General features: G+C 42.1%; 2 long non-coding RNA genes across 2 annotated transcripts in view; one reads left to right on the top strand and one right to left on the bottom strand.

Moving 5' to 3' along the window:
* LOC142013633 (uncharacterized) overlaps nucleotides 1–20,956 on the bottom strand; it is a 226,394-nt gene that overhangs the window by 42,334 nt on the left and 163,104 nt on the right. The window lies entirely within an intron of this gene.
* The window catches only part of LOC142013632 (uncharacterized), a 74,510-nt gene continuing 65,200 nt past the window's right edge, over nucleotides 11,647–20,956 (top strand). The window contains exons 1-2 of the long non-coding RNA XR_012645740.1: nucleotides 11,647–11,769; nucleotides 12,824–13,018. This is a non-coding gene — a long non-coding RNA (uncharacterized LOC142013632). The remainder of the gene's footprint in view (nucleotides 11,770–12,823; nucleotides 13,019–20,956) is intronic.

Below are 20,956 nucleotides of genomic sequence, written 5' to 3' on the forward strand. Positions count from 1 at the left end.
CCTCCGGGACACTGTGCAACCCTGCCTGCTATGCTACTGGGTGGCTGTTTTGCCAGTAGAGCAGCTGGCAGTCCAGCTGCTCTCTGTCAACTTCTGCTGACAAATTCCTGTAATCTAAACATAGCCTTAGAGTTGAACAACACAAGCTGAATTAAAATAAGCCTAAATAAGCATTGCGAATACGCTCATCCAAGCTGAGGAGCAGTTTATGTCAAATGTGCTGTGTTACTGCAGGGCAACACTTTCAAGTACATTATTGAACCATTACAGATTCAGAGCTTCAGGGTACCCAATTACAACATCTTCTATGCAGCATCATGAAAACTGCTACAGGTGTTTTTAAAAAATCTTGAAAGAAGAAGAAAACAGGCAGTTTTGTGTCTGCAAATCCCTGCTCCCCCTTCCCCCGTCCATCAATGCTAAAGCACTGGACTTAAGGCTGCTGTTTACTGTCTGTTCCCTTAAGGCCCAAACAATCTGCATTTTACAATCAATAACTACATTTTCAAAAATGGCCAGTGATTTTGGGGGTCTGATATTTTGGGTCCCCTTGAATTGGACTGACTTTCAAAGAGGAGGAATCAGCACATTCAGAAATCAGGTCCTCTTAGGTTGCCACAAGTTTAGCATTCAAAACACCAAAGCTCTGAACACTGTTAGTCACTTTTGAATGTCTTGACCTTGTTTTTATTGTCTCTGAAAAAAGGCCTTTTCTACCAGAACATCAGATGGCAAACAACTCTCTCCCTGCCCCAGTCCCAACTACACAGTTCTAAGGACTAGAAAAATCTTTCCAATTAGAGCATAAAAATGGCTATACTGGGTCAGACCAAAGGACGATCTAGCTGAGTATCCTGTCTTCCAACAGAAACCAATGCCAGGTGCTTCACAGTGCATGCACAGAATAGGTAATCTAGATCCATTCATAATTTCTGATACAGAAGTTCAATTAAGTGACAGGTTTATATCATAGTCTGAGGACTTCAATAACTCAGCCAGGTGTTAGAGGTCAACTACAGGAGTGGGTGGGTCAAGTTCACCAGCCTGCAGTTTGCCAGACTAGAGCTGTGTCTACACGTGCACGCTACTTCGAAGTAGCGGCACTAACTTCGAAATAGCGCCCGTCGCGGCTACACGCGTCGGGCGCTATTTCGAAGTTAACTTCGACGTTAGGCGGCGAGACGTCGAAGTCGCTAACCTCATGAGGGGATCAGAATAGCACCCTACTTCAACGTTCAACGTCGAAGTAGGGACCGTGTAGACGATCCGCGTCCCGCAACGTTGAAATTGCTGGGTCCTCCATGGCGGCCATCAGCTGGGGGGTTGAGAGATGCTCTCTCTCCAGCCCCTGCGGGGCTCTATGGTCACCGTGGGCAGCAGCCCTTAGCCCAGGGCTTCTGGCTGCTGCTGCGGCAGCTGGGGATCCATGCTGCAGGCACAGGGTCTGCAACCAGTTGTCGGCTCTGTGTATCTTGTGTTGTTTAGTACAACTGTGTCTGGGAGGGGCCCTTTAAGGGAGCGGCTTGCTGTTGAGTCCGCCCTGTGACCCTGTCTGCAGCTGTGCCTGGCACCCTTATTTCGATGTGTGCTACTTTGGCGTGTAGACGTACCCTCGCAGCGCCTATTTCGATGTGGTGCCGCGCAACGTCGAAGTTGAACATCGACGTTGCCAGCCCTGGAGGACGTGTGGACGTTATTCATCGAAATAGCGTATTTCGATGTTGCTACATCGAAATAAGCTATTTCGATGTTGGCTTCACGTGTAGACGTAGCCTAGATGAGCATCCCGGTTTCTTCTGACCTTAAAGTCTATCAGTCTGGGTTCGTCTACATTAGTTCCCTCCTTCAAAGGGGGCATGTAAATGAGCCTGATCGGTGAATAACAATGAGGTGCTGCGCTGCATATGCTGTATGATGTGCTGGTACAAAAGGCCTTTTTTCGGAGACAATAAAAACAAGGTCAAGACTTTCAATAGTGATTAAAAATGTTCAGAGCTTTGGTGTTTTGGATGCCAGACTTGTGACAACTTAAGAGAGCCTGATTTGCTGAAAGTGCTGATTCCTTCTCTCTGAAAGTCAGTCCCATTCCAGGGCACCCAAAATATGAGACCCCTCGCACAGGCAGTGCAGCACCTCATTGCTATTCACCGATCAAGCTCATTTACATGCCGAGCCCTTTGAGTTTTATATCAAAGTTGATAATTATTTCCAATACTCTGAAACAAACATATGCAGCCACCTAGGAGTTTGTGCACTTCCTGAAGTTGTCTCACTCTGTGAGCATCTGCAGGAGCTGGAAGCAGACAGCTCCTGGAAATGTACTAGGAAGTCTGGATTTCAGAGAATCTGTATCACTAAGGGGAAATGCCTACTTCCCAAAGACACAGTCAGCCTACCTTCAATTAGGGTAAGGTGCACTATGACACTGAGAGCACCTTCCATGCAGGGGCCTTTATGACTTATGTAGAGCTGGCACAAGGGCTCTACAATGTCTCTGCTCATATCTCACAGGTGGATTGGGCCCGTGACCAGAATATACTTCACGAGAGCTATTTTATTCTTCTCACAAGCATAGGATGTGGAATGTAACGTAAAGCAGCCTCACTGGGGTAGGGTAGGTGCTTGTCTGACTCCAACGTATGGGTTCACCATGGCAATTTAGTGCCGCTTTGGCCTTCGTCTCATCAGACACTTCAGTTTAATCCATTTGTACCTGTATTTTAAACCCAAATAGCATATGCTGGACTAAAGCATATGTAACACCAACAGACTTGGGTTGCCAGCACTAGGGATTGAACCTGTGATTGTAAGGTCTAAAGCCCTGTGCTCTAGCACGAGCTAAAGGCCAGCTGGCTCTCAAACAAGCCTGGGGAACAGAAACTTCACTCGCCCTAGTATGAGGTCTCAGTGCCTCTGGGTACTACACATAATGGCATTCAATTTTCATATGAAAACATTAAGACCACAGCAACATGAGCAGTTTTTCCCTGCAAAACTGGGCTTTTGCTGGAAAAAAAGCAGGGAGAGTCCACACGGCAAATGTGCTTTGTCTCTCGACAGCGTTCTGGTGACAAAAGAGCCACCATTGTAGATGCTCTGGGGCCCTTTTGTCGACAGACAGGGCTTCTGGTTCACTGGGCAGCCCTGTTTGTTGAGCTTCTGGTGTCAAGAGATGGCCGGGCAGTGTGGCAGTTCTCTGTCAACAGAGTGGATTGCTCTTTTGATCTGCTTTTACGTGTAGATGTGATCGCTCAGCAGAAGCTTTTCTGGGAAATCCCTTCCAACAGTGACTTCTGTTGATAGAGTCTTCTCATGTAGACATGGACCAAGAGACTTTACTTTAGTTTGTTCCAAAGAGTAATGTCCCTCATTGTTAAAAAAATTGTGATATATTTACCATTTGTATTCATCTGGCCTCAGCTTCCAGCCATTGGTTCTTGTTTTGCCTTTCTCCATTGGAATAAGCAGTCCTTTAGAGTCCAGTGTTTTCTCCCTATGAAGAACTTCCACTCTATAATCTGCCCCGCCCCTCAGTTTTCTTTTCAATATGCTAAACAGATTGAGCATTTTCACTGCAAGGTATTTCCTCCAATCATTGAGTCACTTTCATGTCTTTTTTTTTCGCCCTCTCCAATTTTTCAACATCTTTTTCAAAATGTGACTATCACAACTGGCTGCAATATTCCTGTGTCAGTCTCAGCAACAGGATATACTGAAGAAAATAATCTCTGGATTCCGGATCACAACTCTGCTGTTTATACATCCAAGAGTCACACTACCTCCCTTTTTTGTCATGCAAATACTCACTGTGCCTATTCTCATGCCCGCAGGTGCCACAAATATAACAGAGATGCAGATTATTTTATACAACCCTGCTTGGTTCATTCAGTATCTATAGTAATGTGTTTCCCTTTGATATGAAACAATTCTTGCTTTGCAGATAAAATATAAAGCCTTAAATAAACTCTCAGTGATTAGTAGAAATCGTGTGCCCTAATGATAAATTACCCCTTTGACTTTATACATAACACCATGTTGAACATGGAAAGAAAGAGGTAAGATTTCTTTAAAGGATAAGAAACAAAGTGCAACACAAGTTCCAGTTGTTATTTGGAGACTAAAAGGGGCCAACCTTCCAATATCAGGAATAAATTCTCCCAAATACATCTCTATGGCTACGTCTACACGTGAAGCCTACATCGAAGTAGCCTATTTCGATGTCGCCACATCGAAATAGGCTATTTCGATGAATAACGTCTACACGTCCTCCAGGGCTGGCAACGTCGATGTTCAACATCGACGTTGCGCAGCACCACATCGAAATAGGCGCTGCAAGGGAACGTCTACACGCCACAGTAGCACACATCGAAATAAGGGTGCCAGGCACAGCTGCAGACAGGGTCACAGGGCAGACTCAACAGCCAGCCGCTCCCTTAAAGGGCCCCTCCCAGACACACTTGCACTAAACAGCACAAGATCCACAGAGCCGACAACGAGTTGCAGACCCTGTGCATGCGGCATGAATGCCCCGCTGCAGCAGCAGCAGCCAGAAGCCCTGGGCTAAAGGCTGCTGCACACGGTGACCATAGAGCCCTGCACGGGCTGGAGAGACAGCGTCTCTCAACCCCCCAGCTGATGGCTGCCATGGAGGACCCCACAATTTCGACGTTGCGGGACGCGGATCGTCTACACGGTCCCTACTTCGACGTTGAACGTCGAAATAGGGCGCTATTCCTATCCCCTCATGAGGTTAGCGACTTCGACGTCTCGCCGCCTAACATCGAAGTTAACTTCGAAATAGCGCCCGACGCGTGTAGCCGCGACGGGTGCTATTTCGAAGTTAGTGCCGCTACTTCGAAGTAGCGTGCACGTGTAGACACAGCCTATGATGAGGGAACTCTCAAGCCTTCCAAATTATTCATGTCAGAAGAGTCTGAGTTCTCTTGGACTGCCATCAGGGTTAGACAATTATAAGGTACTAAAGACACCAAAACTTCAAATTAATGGGAGCAGACCTTCGCTTCTTGATCAGATCTGGCTGATCTTCCTGGACATTTTTTCTCTGCCTCCAATTTTCCTGAAGCTTTGATCTCCATTTCACAGACCATGTTTATCAAAGGGTGAGCTGACCTATTGGCTGCCAGCTCATTTCTTCAACAACACAACATGGAACAAAAGTGTTTTTTCTTTTTAAAGACTCATCTCTAGCCTTGCTAAGTAGAAATACACCCAGCTCATTAACTCTGGTAGCAAAAGAATACAGTAAAATATTTTAAAAGGATTAATTCCAATGTTGAACTTGATTGGACAGGGTGAAGATTTTAAATCCATATTTTTTACTTATTTTCATAGCTATTTTATTCTGTTGGTATAACTTCAATGTAGTGTTGCTGGCTTTTCTAAAAAAAATGATCCTCAAGAAGTAATGATTTCTATTTAAAAAGCAAAGACCTGGCATTATTTCATTCTTAAGATAAATACAGCTATGTGCATATACTTTCCTTTGTTAAAGCACGCATGCACATTATTGTTTATGCCAGGACCTAGAAAAGTCACAGACTTTTAAAAAATTACGGCCATTTGCAGGATTGATTTTTAAGAGTTACTGTATCCAGCTGGAATCAAAAGGGCATGGCAATTTAGTGGCACTTCAGCCTTCAAAGAAAAAAAATCTCAGGACATAACATATAAGCCGCGTCTACACGTGCCGGCTACTTTGAAGTAGCCGCGCCAACTTCGAAATAGCGCCCGCCACGTCTACACGTGGCGAGCGCTATTTCGAAGTTGACATCGATGTAAGGCGGCGAGACGTTGAGGTCGCTATCCTCATGAGGAGATGGGAATAGCATCCTACTTCGACGTTGAACGTCGAAGTAGGGCACGTGTAGCCGATCTGCGTCCCGCAACATCGAAATAGCGGGGTCCGCCATGGCGGCCATCAGCTGAGGGGTTGAGAGACTCTCTCTCCAGCCCCTGCGGGGCTCTATGGTCACCGTTTGCAGCAGCCCTTAGCCCAGGGCTTCTGGCTGCTGCTGCGGCAGCTGGGGATCCATGCTGCATGCACAGGGTCTGCAACCAGTTGTCGGCTCTGTGGATCTTGTGCTGTTTAGTGCAAGTGTGTCTGGGAGGGGCCCTTTAAGGGAGCGGCTTGCTGTCTGCCCTGTGACCCTGTCTGCAGCTGTTCCTGGCACCCTTATTTCAATGTGGGCCACTTTGGTGTGTAGACGCTCCCCTGCAGCGCCTACTTCGATGTAGTGCTGCCCAACGTCAATGTTGAACGTTGACGGCACCAGCCCTGGAGGACGTGTAGACGTTATTCATCGAAAAGCTTATTTCGATGTCGCTACATCGAAATAAGCTATTTCGATGTAGCATTCATGTGTAGACGTAGCTATAGTAACTGTAATTCTTAATCTAAAATTTACAGAAGGTCCTTTTATCCAGGAGCAGCAAGGAACCAGGCAATGTAATTTTACTTCCTAACAATGTAAGCTATACCATAAGAGTGATAATGATTCTCCCTGCTGTTTTTTAAAAAATAAAATTTTCCTTCTCCATTCGAAACTCCTATCTTTCATAATGTGCTATAAGCACACATATCACTTTACAGATAAATGCAAGTGACAGGCACTTGACTTAAATAGATTACAAGATAAACTCCTAACAATGTGATAAAATCAGGTGTATCAGGGAGCTCTGTTAAAAATCAGAATTTTCAAAATCTGTATAAAATAGGGTTCAGTTTCATAGCTTTGATAGGAGCAAACCATGAGCTAAACACATTCCCAGATTATGCTGTATTTAGAGCTATCAAATCCATAACAGGGCAAGGGAACATGTTTCAGCCCCATTTGTACCTCCCAGACTGAATCATATTTTCACTGCTTCAGGAGACTAGTATGTTATAACTATAGTCATGAGGTTGATCTAGGAAAATGAGTAAGAGAAGACAATAAATAAATATAATAGTAGATGTTAGATATTCATCATTATTATTCTTCACTTAATAGATTTTCTCTACACCTTTCACATTTGAGTATTGTGGTCCATCACGATTTCCCTCCACTCTGTCAACAGAGATCAACCAGACTACTTGGCTGCTCTCTTGACAAAACAGCCAACCAGAAGTACAGCAGACAGGGTTGCCTGGTGTCCCAGAAGCCCTGTCTGTTGACAGAGGGCCCCCCAGAATGTCCACACTGGCTTTCTTTCGACAGAGATCTATTGAGAAAGGTGTTCTGCCTCATGGAGGAACAGCAGAACTCCATCGACAAAACGCCTTTGTAATCTGGACACTAAACAAGTTTTGTTGACAAAACTCTCTAGTGTAGATGTACCCAAAGGGAATAATCTCAGCACCTAAACCAACATCTCCGGCATGCCAACATTTTGTGATGATTCTCAGTCCAGCAGGATGGAAATGGGGCATACCATCACTTTTTGTTTATTGTCATTCTAGTGGTTAAACTCACAAATAAATATGGTGACATTTTACATACCACTACCAAAACAACATTTGCATAAAAATGTATAAGATCAGAGTGGGGTTCTGTGCTGCATCTCTAAGGGCCTGTCTACACTGCCCGGGCTGACTTTGGAGAAAATATTGCTTGGGATAAACTTGTATTTTGGTGCCTTTTTATTTTTTTGAGTTTGAGAATAGCAGTGTAGGTTGCAAGCTACGAGGACCAATTTCCTGCTCTGGAGCCTGACTGGGCTGCACTTTTTCTGAGCCCAGGAGCACTACTGGCCATAAAACTCATGACTGCCGAACAGGCAAAAAGGTGCGTGTGTGCCTAGGGGAAGTGAGCCTCAGGGACTGGCCCCACTGGATCTGCAGGTGTTAGCCCTTTTGCCGGTGCTTCCCTGCTGAGGGATAAAAACCCAGACTTAAGATCCACACTGGGCTGAAATTTTTTTGAGGGCAGGCATCTTTTCATTTTGGACACTCCTTGCTCTTCCCTTCAGGTCTCCCCTCTCCCTCTCTCTTGCCCATGCCTGGGGACTACAGATGTGCATTCTCTCTCTCCCACTTCTGGGCCTGGGTGTCTGTGTGTGCCTGGAGGCTGCAGTGGGGTGTTCCCTCCACTCTCCCACACTGGGTGTGCTCTGGAGGTTCCCCGTTTCTCTCTCCAGGGTGTGTGTGTGCGCATGCACACACACACGCACGCACACACGCCCAGTGTCTCGGTGTGTGTGTGTACCCAGTGTCTGTGTGCCAGTCCCTCCTACAAGCAGAGAATGTCACCAGCCCACTCTTGGGTATGTTTGGTCCCCCCAGTGTGTATATGACAATTGGTTGACTGGTGGGTTAACTAAAATGGTATAAACATGATGACAACAAAACATTAGTGAATCAGCCATTAAGATTTTGTGTAGAAGCAGGACACAGGCCTTCTAAAATGCTTGGGTGAGCTGTATACAGCCTGTGGGCCATGGATTGGGAAGCCTTGCTGAAAAGGGCTATATATTTCCTTCAGTGCTGGGCTATTCCAAGCCCTGAGATGGGAGCAGTTGTGGGAGCCCTGCCTAAATTATAGCAGCCACCTATAGCGGTCACACAGACTTCAGCTCCGCTCAGAATTTCTGCAGTACTGGTTGAACCTTGCTAATCTGGCACTCTCTTGCCCAGCAACATCTCTAATCTGACTTAATTTTACTCACCCAGATGACCACTTATCATGGGTATGGCCAAGTTTTCTGGGGCCCATAAAGTTTGTTTACAGTCATCAGTTCTGGCTCTCAGTATTCTGTGCTATCGTGTGGCTGTAATTTACCCTTAAATGTCTTCCATGAGCCCAGTAAACAGTGAAAGTCTCGGTAATGCTGCTAGACAATATTGGCCTCCCGTGGTCCAGCAAATTCTCTTGTTTGACACCATTCAGATCCCAAGGGTGCCAGAATAGAGAGGTTCAACCTGTATTACATGCTGCAGCTCCCACACACTCAACACGCCTTCTGGGTCTAGGAGGCCCCATCTGAAGGGTATACGAGGAAAGTCTTACAACTATCTGCATCAATGCTTTATGGGGCTCCTCCCTCACCTGGATCTCAGATATTTTGAGAACCTATTTATGCTACCTTGGCTCTTTTGCCTGATGTAAAATGGACACGGGGGAAGCAAGAATCTCACCATAGGTCTATCAATCTGAAAATGTCCAACTTCTGCCTCCTTAAATTATCAGAAAAGGAGTAATCTCCTTTGAACACAAAGCTGTCTGATTTTAAATACATTTCTGTGGGTCATGTTCTCATTAAAAGATTTTCTCTGCTCTAATTTACCATTTTCCATTTCCATTAGAAATGCAAAACCATTATTATCCAAGTTCCTTATAATAAAACATGCCCCACATTAACTCTTTTCCTACCTGCATTATATTATCTTTGAGCAGATTCCTCTAGAACACCAGGAAGTCTTGTTAGATTTGCAACACTTAATTTTATTTTGTGAAATCTGATACTAGCAGAGGCCCTTGAAAGATTTATATGTGTTAACTTTACACATTGAACAGTGACATCAGAAACAGCGGGAATACAGCGTGGGCATTTAAACATTTGTATAAGTCCCTGGCAGGATCAGAGTAATAGCTATCCTTTTGTGCCCCTCTAGAAATGATATTGTCCAAGTTCCTTATAAAATTCTGTTTTATATACAAAAGGGAAAACAGAAAAATATTTCTTGCTATTTCTTTTAGATAAAATCTAGGGTTAATAAGGAATCCTCAAATACAATTAACATCAACTGTGAGCACCGCTTCTATTGGTATTCAATAGCAGGACCTCCCTGTATTTCATCACTTATAATCTCCTATTTAATCAGACTAATTCCATAAACAAATTTTCATTCAAATAGTTCCTTTCTGTACTTTCAAGTTGGGGATCAGACAAAAGCTTTGTGTGAAATATCTCCAGTTGTTCAAAGGGCCACCATCAAATGGTTGATAGGGACTAGTTAGAAGAATGGACAAAATGCATCAAATTTACAGCGACAGATTTAAAAACTGTGCTGCAAGTGAAATCATGTACAGTATCACAGAAGATGTTAAATAGCTCACCAAACAACACTGCTTACACCTTTGCTATTGGTGAACAGAACAAGAACAAAGTGCTATGATAGCTTCCAATAAGTCCTGCCACATACTTCACAGTGATGATAAAAAGAAATTTAGAAAAAAACCAAACAGTAGGAAATGTTTTAAATGAATATCTACTCACATTGATTTCTAGTGGACTTTCTTCTTTCAAAACCTTCATCCCTTTTTGTTGTTTGACTTAATTAGTGTAGCTAAAGCTTGTGTATGGCTTTGAAAATAGAGAAGTATAAAAACTTATGATTGCTTATTTATTTATTTTATAACAATTGCAAATCCTAAAGTCCTATGTGCAAGTTTTTACTGAGCTTGATTTTTAGGACCCAGATTGATTTGATGTGACTAGTAGAAAAATCTTTTCCCTTTCTGTACTATAACATTTCTAGAGCATCCTCTAACCATTCATCTCAAAAGCTACATCTACACTGCCCCTTCATTTTGGAAGGGGCATGCAAATACTGCATGTAGGAAATGGAAATGAGGCATGGATTTAAATATTTCGTGCCTCATTTGTGTACTCCTGCGGGATCTAGCTTCCGGAACAGCTGTTTTTGAAAGCCAAAATGTCTGTGTAGCCCTGGCTCATCCAAAAGGAAACCCCGCTTTTGAATGCACCCTTCTTCCTAATTTTTTACCACTTCTTCCTATGACACTATACACCATTAACAGCCATGATCTCAAGCTACCTCCACTAGCCACTTACAGACCTACTAGTGATGCTGATTCACTGTGCAGAAAGAAACATTAATGATGTACTGATTAGTTTTGTCTGATTCTGTAAGTAAAACAAACACAACTTATTCTTCACTCTTCACAGAGTGTCTGGCTTAAGTAGTAGCAGTAGTACTGTGTATAATGACAGTTTCCTAGGATAAGGTAAGAGCAGCTCTCAAGCTGTTCCAGTCTGAACTGGCTGCTAATGGTTTTGAGGTCCTAAGATGGTGGCAATCATTCAACACGGCACAGAGTCCCCTATGTCATCTCAGACATTTGATGATACAGTAACTGATATCAGTAATGCTACACCATCGCCCTAGACTGGAGCTGGCCTTCCTTTGGCTAGCCACACTAATTGTAGCATCTCTACACTGTCAGCACAAAACAGTTTCAGGGCTATCCAGGATCTGGATCAAAATCTTCAATAGCTTCACTGATTGTCAGTAGAAAGCTCTTTTTTGAACTAGTCATGACCATAATTGTGGAGATGTTTTTGAATTCCCAATGTAGGACTCTCTTGTATATTAACTTTTTTCTAAACAAGGTCTAATGGTTTAGCTATCCGTTTGTCAGAAGTTTAAGCTAATTACACCTGAGTTGTTCTCCTATCTATTTCACAGTGTCTCTGCTGCCCGAGCAAACGACAAAGATCTCAGTGCCATGCATTAATCTTTCTTCTTGGTAGCATCTTCAGTTTTCCTTTGAGATACAGATTTAACTGCATGAAGTAGAAGAGAATTTTCTCTGCATAGGTGCCTTCTAGCTGTTTTTTGATTTAATCTATCATCTTGTGTTAATTCATTTATTTTTCCCCTCTCTTTCTGCATGTACTAATGGACCTGTGAGTTGAAACCTGTCTGGAAGAATGTTTGCAGGGCAACCTGAAATAATTTCTCTGTTGATTTTGTGCTATGTTGAAAGTAATGTTCATATAAAAGAAGGCTGCAAGTTTCTACTTCAGGTATCTGCCTTCCATTTGTACTTATGACACAATCACAGACTGACCTGCGGCATTTTTGGATGTCTTTGAATGAAACCAATGTGAAAAGTTACTGGAAGATCTGGAAGTTTGTGCTTTGATAATAGCAATAGCATTGACTTTGTCTCTCTTGCAGAGCCATCAATATTCAGCTCTTCTATGGGAACTGGCAATTCTACTCTCGAGAGAGCTCTAACCATTTCTTGCAGTTTCTGAATACACTTACTGAGCACATAGAGCATGCTGATGTTCTCATCATTCTATATTTAACTTTTTAGAATGGTTCCATTTTTGATATACATGTTGAAATTAGCACCTAATGTTTCTAGAATCAAACTTTCAAATACACATATTCTATCACTGATGTAGTGACTTGAAGCTGAAAAATTAACAGAAAGTTAAAAAATATCACACCACCAAATCCCAACAAATCATAAAATCCTAAATGGGATTGGCTCCCACACTACTTCTGCTCCAAATCCTATTTTAATTCCAGTAGGAGTTTTCACAGCACTGGTTGAATCTTTTCTTTATCTGGTTGATGCTGTATTGTATGCAACCCTTCTTCAGATTTTGTTTGTTCAGTAATTTATTTTAAACTGAGGGGCCACTGCCAGTTATTAACTGGATTCGGAACATTTATTTCACTAATATACAGACTTAGTTTCTTAATTAGATGTGCAGATGACAACATGTTTATTGATAGCTGAATCAAGCCCAGACAGATTCCAATCCAGCTTGATTCTAGCAGGAACAGACAGTTCAACAGTGGCCATTTTCTGAACTGACATTGCTTTGACCCCTCTCATTGAGTGAATAAAGGTCTGCATACTATAGAAGGCTGAGTGATGATGCAGTCGCTGGGTGTGTCTGGGAAACAGCATGTGTTGTCCTCTACTGTTCTTTCCATTGACATGCCAGCATGTAATTGCAAATCTTTCTGACGCTATTTTTCTTCTTTAAATTAAATCGCACATCTGACAGTCTTTCTTCTTCTACACTTGACTTCCTTTTTAATCTCACTTCTTAATTTCAGTGTTATGATTTAAACTCCTGTCCACAAGCATTTGTCTAAGAATGGAAAGATGAGAAGAAGATACATTTAGGAACACCGATGCTAATGAGAATTTTATAAAAAGCTCAAGGGAAGCACATATCCTTTACTGGCATATTGCCACATGTTCAGTATGGCTGATGCAACATATGATTAGTGAATCTGACAACAAAAAAGGTATGATTGTATTTTTGAATTCAATATTTTTATTAACAACTGATTCAAAAGAACAATACATCTTTTCGTCGCGGGGAAATGTAGTTGGATTTATGAGCCACATACTGTGGATTAAAGTGATGGAACTTTCGCTAAGAAATAAGCTTTAAAAAGTTAAAAAAAAATTTTAATATAGCAAACTTTTAAATGTTTACATGGCTATTATCTGGCTTGGTGGAAAACCTGATGTTTCTGATGGATGCATAAAAATATTGATAGTGTTTTCCTAACCGTCAGGGTGCCCAGATGTATAGGCATGCATGTGCACACACAAAAAATCAACTATGACATTTAAATTTGCAGAAAATAACAATCCCAAAGACTTTTAGCCAGGTGGCAGGTGTGCTTAGTCACATATATCCAAATACAACTGCACAGACTGTCTTCAAAAGCAAATGTCCTTCTTTCACAATTATTTTTGACAGCTGCCCTTTCAAAGCTGCCCTGTCAAACTATCAGCTATTGAACTGAAAGCAAAAGTATAAAAACCTCCACCAACATCCCAGCATAACCCAAACAGCATCACCAAATCCTCCCCTTAAAAATCTCAGAGATTCCTCTTGTGACTTTCAATGATTTCAAACCTATAAAGTAATACACATGAGCTGAATTGCTCTCCTGCCCCGGCTCCTGCAGGCATCTTATTTTAAAGTTGTCTTATATGATACACAGTGTAGTTTATTGCTAGGAGCATTGCCAGAGAAGTCACTAGGAGGCAGTCACTGAGTTTGCAAGCATCATTTGTATTTCACTTTGACACAGCAAACGAGAATGTTCTGATAAAGAAACTACTGGTTGGAAATCAAAAAAGAAGTCCTGTACATCTTTAAAGACTAATAAAATAATTTACTAGGTGATGAGCTTTCATTCAACAGACCCACTTCTTCAGATCTGGAAAATTCTGATAAATGAAAGCTGAAATGAAGGGAATTTAGCAGAAAGATAGAAACAATTAAATAAAAACTGGTGAATCAGCTACGTAGGATAGAAGGAGGGTTGTAGAGGGGAAAGAAAAATACTTACTGCAAGTGTCTATTAAGTTAAGTTGGCTGCCTGGGATCACTACAAATATCAAAGATGGCAAAACTGTCTTTGTAATGCGTAAGGTAATTGATATCTTTGTTGAGTCTGAGGTGTAAAGTGTCAAACTTGAGAATGAATTCCAATTCAGACGTTTCCCTTTGTAATTTGGCGTTAAAGTCTCTTTGTTTTAGCATGCAGCTTTTTAAGTTTTGAGTGCTATGACTTGCAAGGTTGAAATGTTCACTGACAGGTTTATGTGTGTTCAGATTCCTAATGTCTGATTTGTGTCCATTTATTCTTTGGTAAACGATTGTCCAGTTTGTCCAATATACATGGCAGAAGGGCACTGCTAGCACATAATGCCATATATCACATTGGTGGAAGTACAGGAATATGAGCCCGTGATTATGTAACTGATGTTAGGTCCAGTGATGGCGTCTCTAATGTAAATATGTGGACAGAGTTGGCAACAGGGCTTATTGCAAGGAAAAGTTCAAGGATTAGTATTTCTGTGATGTGGCGTGTGGTTGCTAGTGAGAATTTTCCTGAGGTAGGGCAGTGTCTGTAGGAAAGGACAGGTTTGTCACCCGAAGCCTATGAGAGTGTAACACCATGTTCCAGTATAGGTTATAGGCTGTCGATAATGTGCTGGAGGGGTTTGAGTCGGGGGGGCCATAGGTGATGACAAGTGGTGTTCTATTATTAATCTTCTTGAGCTTATCTAGAACTAGCTGGTTTCTGGGTATTTGTCTGGGCACATCACTCTGTTTTTTTACTTTGCCCAGTAGATACTTCCTGGTTGGAAGAGCCCTCGAACATTCTTTCTCAGTGACGATGCCCACTTTGGAACACAAATCCTGGTGTCTTTTTAGTTTTACAGTTCTAATGGCTATTGTATTGTCAAACTGAAGCTAGCAGATGGGCTATGGCTCTAAGTGAACCATGTGAATGGCACTATTTTACGGGCCCTTTATTCCATGCATCTTCCTGTACCACATCATTAATCCTTAGACAAAACACTAATAGAGGAGGCCAGAAGGCTGCTTCAGAGCAATATTTTGCTAATAACCACCCATGCTTCCACCAGCATGGGACAAATCGGTACTGCAAAGACCTTTGTTGTTCTCTTTCATCACTCTGCTCGAGAATCAGTCACACCACAATTTTCTTTTTCCTGCCAAAGTGACCTTTTTACCCCACTACAAAAATGGGTCCCCCCATGGGTATATTGATTTCAGTGTACAGTTCAGCCACCAAATGACACCTAAGGTCTTGAACTGGTCTGTGCAAGGTTGCCAGATTTCTACACATCAAACACTGGGAAGGCTCCATACTTTTTCTGAATGCTATGTAAAGCTTTCAAAAATCACTGAATGTGCTTTTACCATGGGGTTGCTAAGGCTTTGATAATAGAACTAATCACACTATTCAGGTCTGAGCTGTGACACAATAGTGGTGATGGCACTAATAGCTTATTGACTGGCTCTGGCTGACTAGCCCGTGAAGCATCATTTAATCACCAAAGGATAGCAATTCCAGCTACTGAACAAAGGTCAATGACTATTTCAGAGCCCAGAACTCTTTCTTTTCCACAAAGGAGCACAAAGTGAAACAAAGTATCAGGATTATTGTACCCAGGTGTTTTCATAACAGAAGCTGTACACTTCATCTGATAAGGTTTATGAGAGCCAATAATTTACACATCACTTTTCTATCAAGAGTAACACATTAAGCTGCCAGAGGTTTGTGTCAGAGGCAAGAGTCTTAAAAGAAGTGCTTCCCGATGATTGCTTTAAGTATTTTAAAAGCTTGTCTCAAAGTCACAATGCGTGTAGCCGGAGAGAGGGGAATAGAGAGAGAGAGAGAGAGAGAGAATTGGTATAACATGAAATGAATCGTATATCTGACTGGTGAAACTGCACTAATGCCTCTCTTCATGCTCACTGCTCATGGCAGGGGGACAAGCTCAATGTCAGCAGCATGACTTAGCAACATGTCACGCATCTTTTAGGTCTATCTAAGCTGACTTTAGTCTTCAGGCAAAACCACCATGTTCACTTCCAAAACACAGCTCTTCTACCCACTGTCTGCTTTCATTTCATCTACTTGTTCTTCTTCAATGACTGCCTTTAAAATGGAAATGCCAGCTCAGGTTGCTTATGAGTTAAAGCAGGCAATTTCCATGAGCCCTCCCGTAAGCAAGGAACATTAATCATTCCCCGAAAATCAAAAATACAAATACAAAATAGACATATTTTATGCCACAACACTTTTGAGGGGAAGGACTGCACAGTCATTAGGGCTCTGTTTAGGAGAGCTGGGGAATAAATACCAGTTCTGCCACAGACTACCTGGCATGACCTTTTGGTAGCCTCTCTGTGCTACAGTTTCCATTTGTAAAAGGAAGATAATTATATGCCCCACCTTACAGGAGTGTTATGAGGGTGAAAACAACAAAGAGAATGAGGTGTTCAGAGGCCATAGTGATGGGGTCTGTACAAGTATCTACGGTAGATACATAGGTCAACTCCATACATTGTAAACTTTTTGGGGCAGGGTCCTATTTTGTTCTGTATTTGTACAGTGCCTGCGATTTTGCTCCTAGCTGGGCACCATAATACAAATTAATCGTAATGACCAGGAGCCAAATTTAATGTTATCTCATTAAAATATGAAGACTTGAACTACAGAAGCATAGAAAGATCCCCAGGTCATATAAAAATGGTATAACTCAATTGGATTTAGCTGTCAATTTATACCTGTGTATTGGGCCCATAAAAACATCTGAAGTTGTAGACTTCCAGATATTTTAAATTTTCTGTAAATTTAAAAGACCCAAATGCTGTGTGTGTGTAAAAAAATTAAATTTATTTATTTATTTTGGGCCAAAGGGGAAAATTTTGGAAATAAGTGCCCACAAACTAAAACCTGAGTAATAGTTTTCCTCATCAGGAAATGGGAGGATTTGTAATAGTGTGGCTGACACAATGCTAATGAGTGACAGAGATTAGTGGCATTGTAATAATTGGCAGCTTGCAGTGGCTAGAGCCATTTACCTGAATTATTTATATGTAAAACCTGACAGGAATTTCATAAGAGCAAATAAGGCAAGTCTAGAGGGTGTCGTTTACATGATGCAATACCATGTCTGATTGACTGGAGGCCTCATCTGCAGCCGATGCTTTAAAACCCCTTGGGAAGGGTTTAGTTTACGACAATCACACATCCTTTGTTGTACCTCATCACAGCTTGATTATTCGTTCATCACCTGGGTATCACTCATGGCTAAAAGTGCTCTTACATAAATAGGGATGATTCAATGCATGTTGTTTATTTTAAAAAATCAGTCAGCAGCATTTGTGAGTGTGGTGCCACATTAGACTAGAAAATTATCCCTCTTTCTTTCATACAATAGGCTTTTCTTCTCTGTCAGTTCTCACCCCGGGGGATCTTGCTCATATTCCCCACTGCTAGGTACTGAAGCTTTGAAAGAAAGGGATCTCTTTTTATTGTTCCTACATGCAGTTCAGGGCACAAGAAGCAAACTACATCCACTGTAAAGCCTAGTGGGCCAGCAAGCTTACTCCAAGTGATTCAAGCTCACTAGGCAATCAGAAAAGAAGTAAATACCTACCTACCTACCTATAACTGGCTGAAACACACTGCCACCAAAACACTGTTTATTGGCTTATTGGAAAAGAGGGAGTGGTCTCCATCCAATACCTGGTGGACAGCTGTTTGAGTCACAGAACACAGGCCCACAATTGGCAGCATCTCTGGCTCTCTCAGCAGGGAACCTATTAGACATGGAGTTTAATCTGTTTTCTTAATGGCATCCTTGGTCTCTGTAGGACATGCCTGAGACTCCTGGTCAAGAGGGTGTAGTGACATTGCTAGTGCTGCTTCCACAGTGTGGCTAACCCAGACGTGCAATCTCCTCCTCTAACTGCCATTTCAACATTGGAGCTTTACAAATTTTGAGTTTTCTACGACAAGGGCCATTTGCTGCAAAAACTCCAGAGGCTATGAACAGCTTGTCATGACAGCTTTCTAATCACTAAAATGGGTTTACTTTAGGACCTCATCCTGATCACAGTTTTTAATCATGATTTTATAACTGGTGGGAAGTGTGGTCGCCCATGTTCTATGTACGCTGAGTACTTGGGCAGCCGCCCAGGAGAGAGTCAGGTGCTGCCCAGCTGATTAGCTCAGTGCTTGCAGCGCCCACAGCTGGCAGCACGTTTCTCGGGGTGGTGCACATCCTCATATGCCTTGGTGCAAATAACAAAATTAATTTCACCCGAGGATGGAAATTATGAGGGAATCCTGATGGCCACCTTAATCAGTTATAAGTAACATGCTTGAATTTGCATTCACCCAGTAGCTTTTCTGCCATTGCAACCAATGTTAGCTAGATCTATTACGCAGCCTAAAAGTTGTCTCATTAGTTCATACTGGGTAAAACTGGGCAGCCATCTTACCACTTCCCTAGCACAGGACAGAGTAGAGAACTTGCAACAAGAGCATGTGCAGTCATGCACTCTGGATTACCCTACCCTACCACACGGATGTGAGCAAACAGGACTGGCCAAGCCAGGTGCAGAACATAGGGGAGCTTGTCTGCTCAGAAAAAAAGAAAAACCAACACCGCTCCCCACCACCCCTCCACCTTAGTATGTTGGAATGGTTCAAGGAATATGCTGATGTGGCAGCTTGGGCCTCTGACTGTGGCAGTACATGGCCAACCATTACAGTTCCTAAACAAGCTCTTACCATATAATGTACAGATTTAACCCATACTGACAGCGTATGGTGTTAATAACTGATTACAGTAGGTTAAAAGTTGTCACCTACTCAGGGCCTAAAGCTGTCCCATTTTGCTCTCACTGAACCTGGCAGGAATTTGACTAATGTCTTCAAAGGAAACAGATGTGAATTCATAATAACAAAACACACAGTGCAGGTTGTGTTCAAAGTTTATCCTGATAACTTGTTGTAAAACTTGGTCTCAATCCAAATATTATGCATGCTGTTGAGGGGAACCATCAGTCTTTGACAGCTCAGAAAAATCAGACTGTTTAGTTAAGTACGTACAGATGGATGTAGATGCCTAAATATGGGCACTAATCTATCTAAATAAAAAGCAGTCAAGTAGCACTTTAAAGACTAGCAAAATAGTTTATTAGGTGAGCTTTCGTGGGACGGACCCACTTCTTCAGACCATAGCCAGACCAGAACAGACTTAATACTTAAGACACAGAGAACCAAAAACAGTAAGCAAGGAGGACAAATCAGAAAAAGATAATCAAGGCTCACCTTTAGATAGATAAATTTTGTTATTTGCACCAAGGCTCACCTTGATTATCTTTTTCTGATTTGTCCTCCTTGCTTACTGTTTTTGGTTCTCTGTGCCTTAAATATTGAGTCTGTTCTGGTCTGGCTATGGTCTGAAGAAGTGGGTCCGTCCCATGAAAGCTCACCTAATAAACTATTTTGCTAGTCTTTAAAGTGCTACTTGACTGCTTTTTGTTTTGCTAGTGTATAGACTAGCACGGCTTCCTCTCTGTTACTTATCTATCTAAATGTTGGCTTTAGGGTTTATGTGTCCTTGCCCTTGCTCTCCTTCTGTTTTACTTTCTGCTTCATTATAGTATCTATTCTACCTTTAAGGCTTACATTTTTAGTTTTGTATTGCATTTCATCTTTTGAATGGATGGGCAGAAAGTGAAAGGGGGAAAAGTAACAAGCCTGGCATGAACAATGTTTGGATGATGTAGCACAGGGGTCAGCCACCCCTAGCATGGGTGCTAAGAGTGACACATGAGCCAATTTTCATAGGCATATGAGGCAAGAACTCAGCTCAACCGGCATAGACTCGCTCCATCTGTGGTCCACAACAGTGGTCTGCCGTGGTCCCCCATGCTACTGGGGGATTGCTCAATGCCATCTGTGAATTAACAAAATACCAGCTAATACTACCAACTACCACTAAATAAATTAAGAAGCAGAACTTTACCATTTATTAATGAAGCCATTATAAGTACAGGTTGAACCCCTCTAATCTGGAACTTTCTTAGCTGGCAAATTCGATAATCCGGCATGATTTTAGTTAGCTTGAAGACCACTTATTGAGGGTGTGGCCATGTTTCCCATGGTTCCAAAAGGTTTGTTTACAACTACCAGTCCTGGTTCTCAGTGTTCTGTGCTGTTGTTTAGCTGTAATTTACCCCTAAATGTCTTCTAAGAACCCAGTAAGCAGTGGAAGTGTTGGTCACATTCTAGAAAATATTGACCTCCTGTGGTCCAGGAAATTCTCCTGTCTGACACAGGTCCCAAGGGTGCCAGATGAGAGAGGTTTAACCTGTAAGGCTATTAGTGACTTTAAAATGTATCAATGGCACTTGGACTGCACATAGAGGTCAAAAGGTCAAATTCTGGCATACCATCTCAGAAAGGTTGTGGACCACTGATTTAGCGAGTCTATGCCGTTATTGCTTAATTGAACAATTTGTTCTTTTAAAGCTCAGTAAAGACTTAGTATCTATTTCTAAGTGTGCTTGTGTGTTTGCAACATGGGGCTTATTGGTACCTTGAATTTCATGGAAGTTTGTCAAGTTTTTATTGATATTTGGCTGAAAAATACAGAAAGCTTTATTTTAGTGTGAAGTGTGTAATTTTTCAAATGAATCAGTAGGACTGTAAGAACATACCCTTTGTCATGCCAACAATCTCTCTTGGTCACTTCCCTGGTTAATTTTTCCACCACTGACAGTGGAAAATGCTGCCTGCACCACTTCATTGTCACCACATGGATTTCTCTGCTTCTGGAATAAAACTTTCCCATGAATCACAACTGACTTTTCAAAAGCTTTTTAT

The sequence above is a fragment of the Carettochelys insculpta genome, chromosome 5 (genome assembly GCF_033958435.1).
Source record: "Carettochelys insculpta isolate YL-2023 chromosome 5, ASM3395843v1, whole genome shotgun sequence".
Lineage (NCBI taxonomy): Eukaryota > Metazoa > Chordata > Testudines > Carettochelyidae > Carettochelys > Carettochelys insculpta.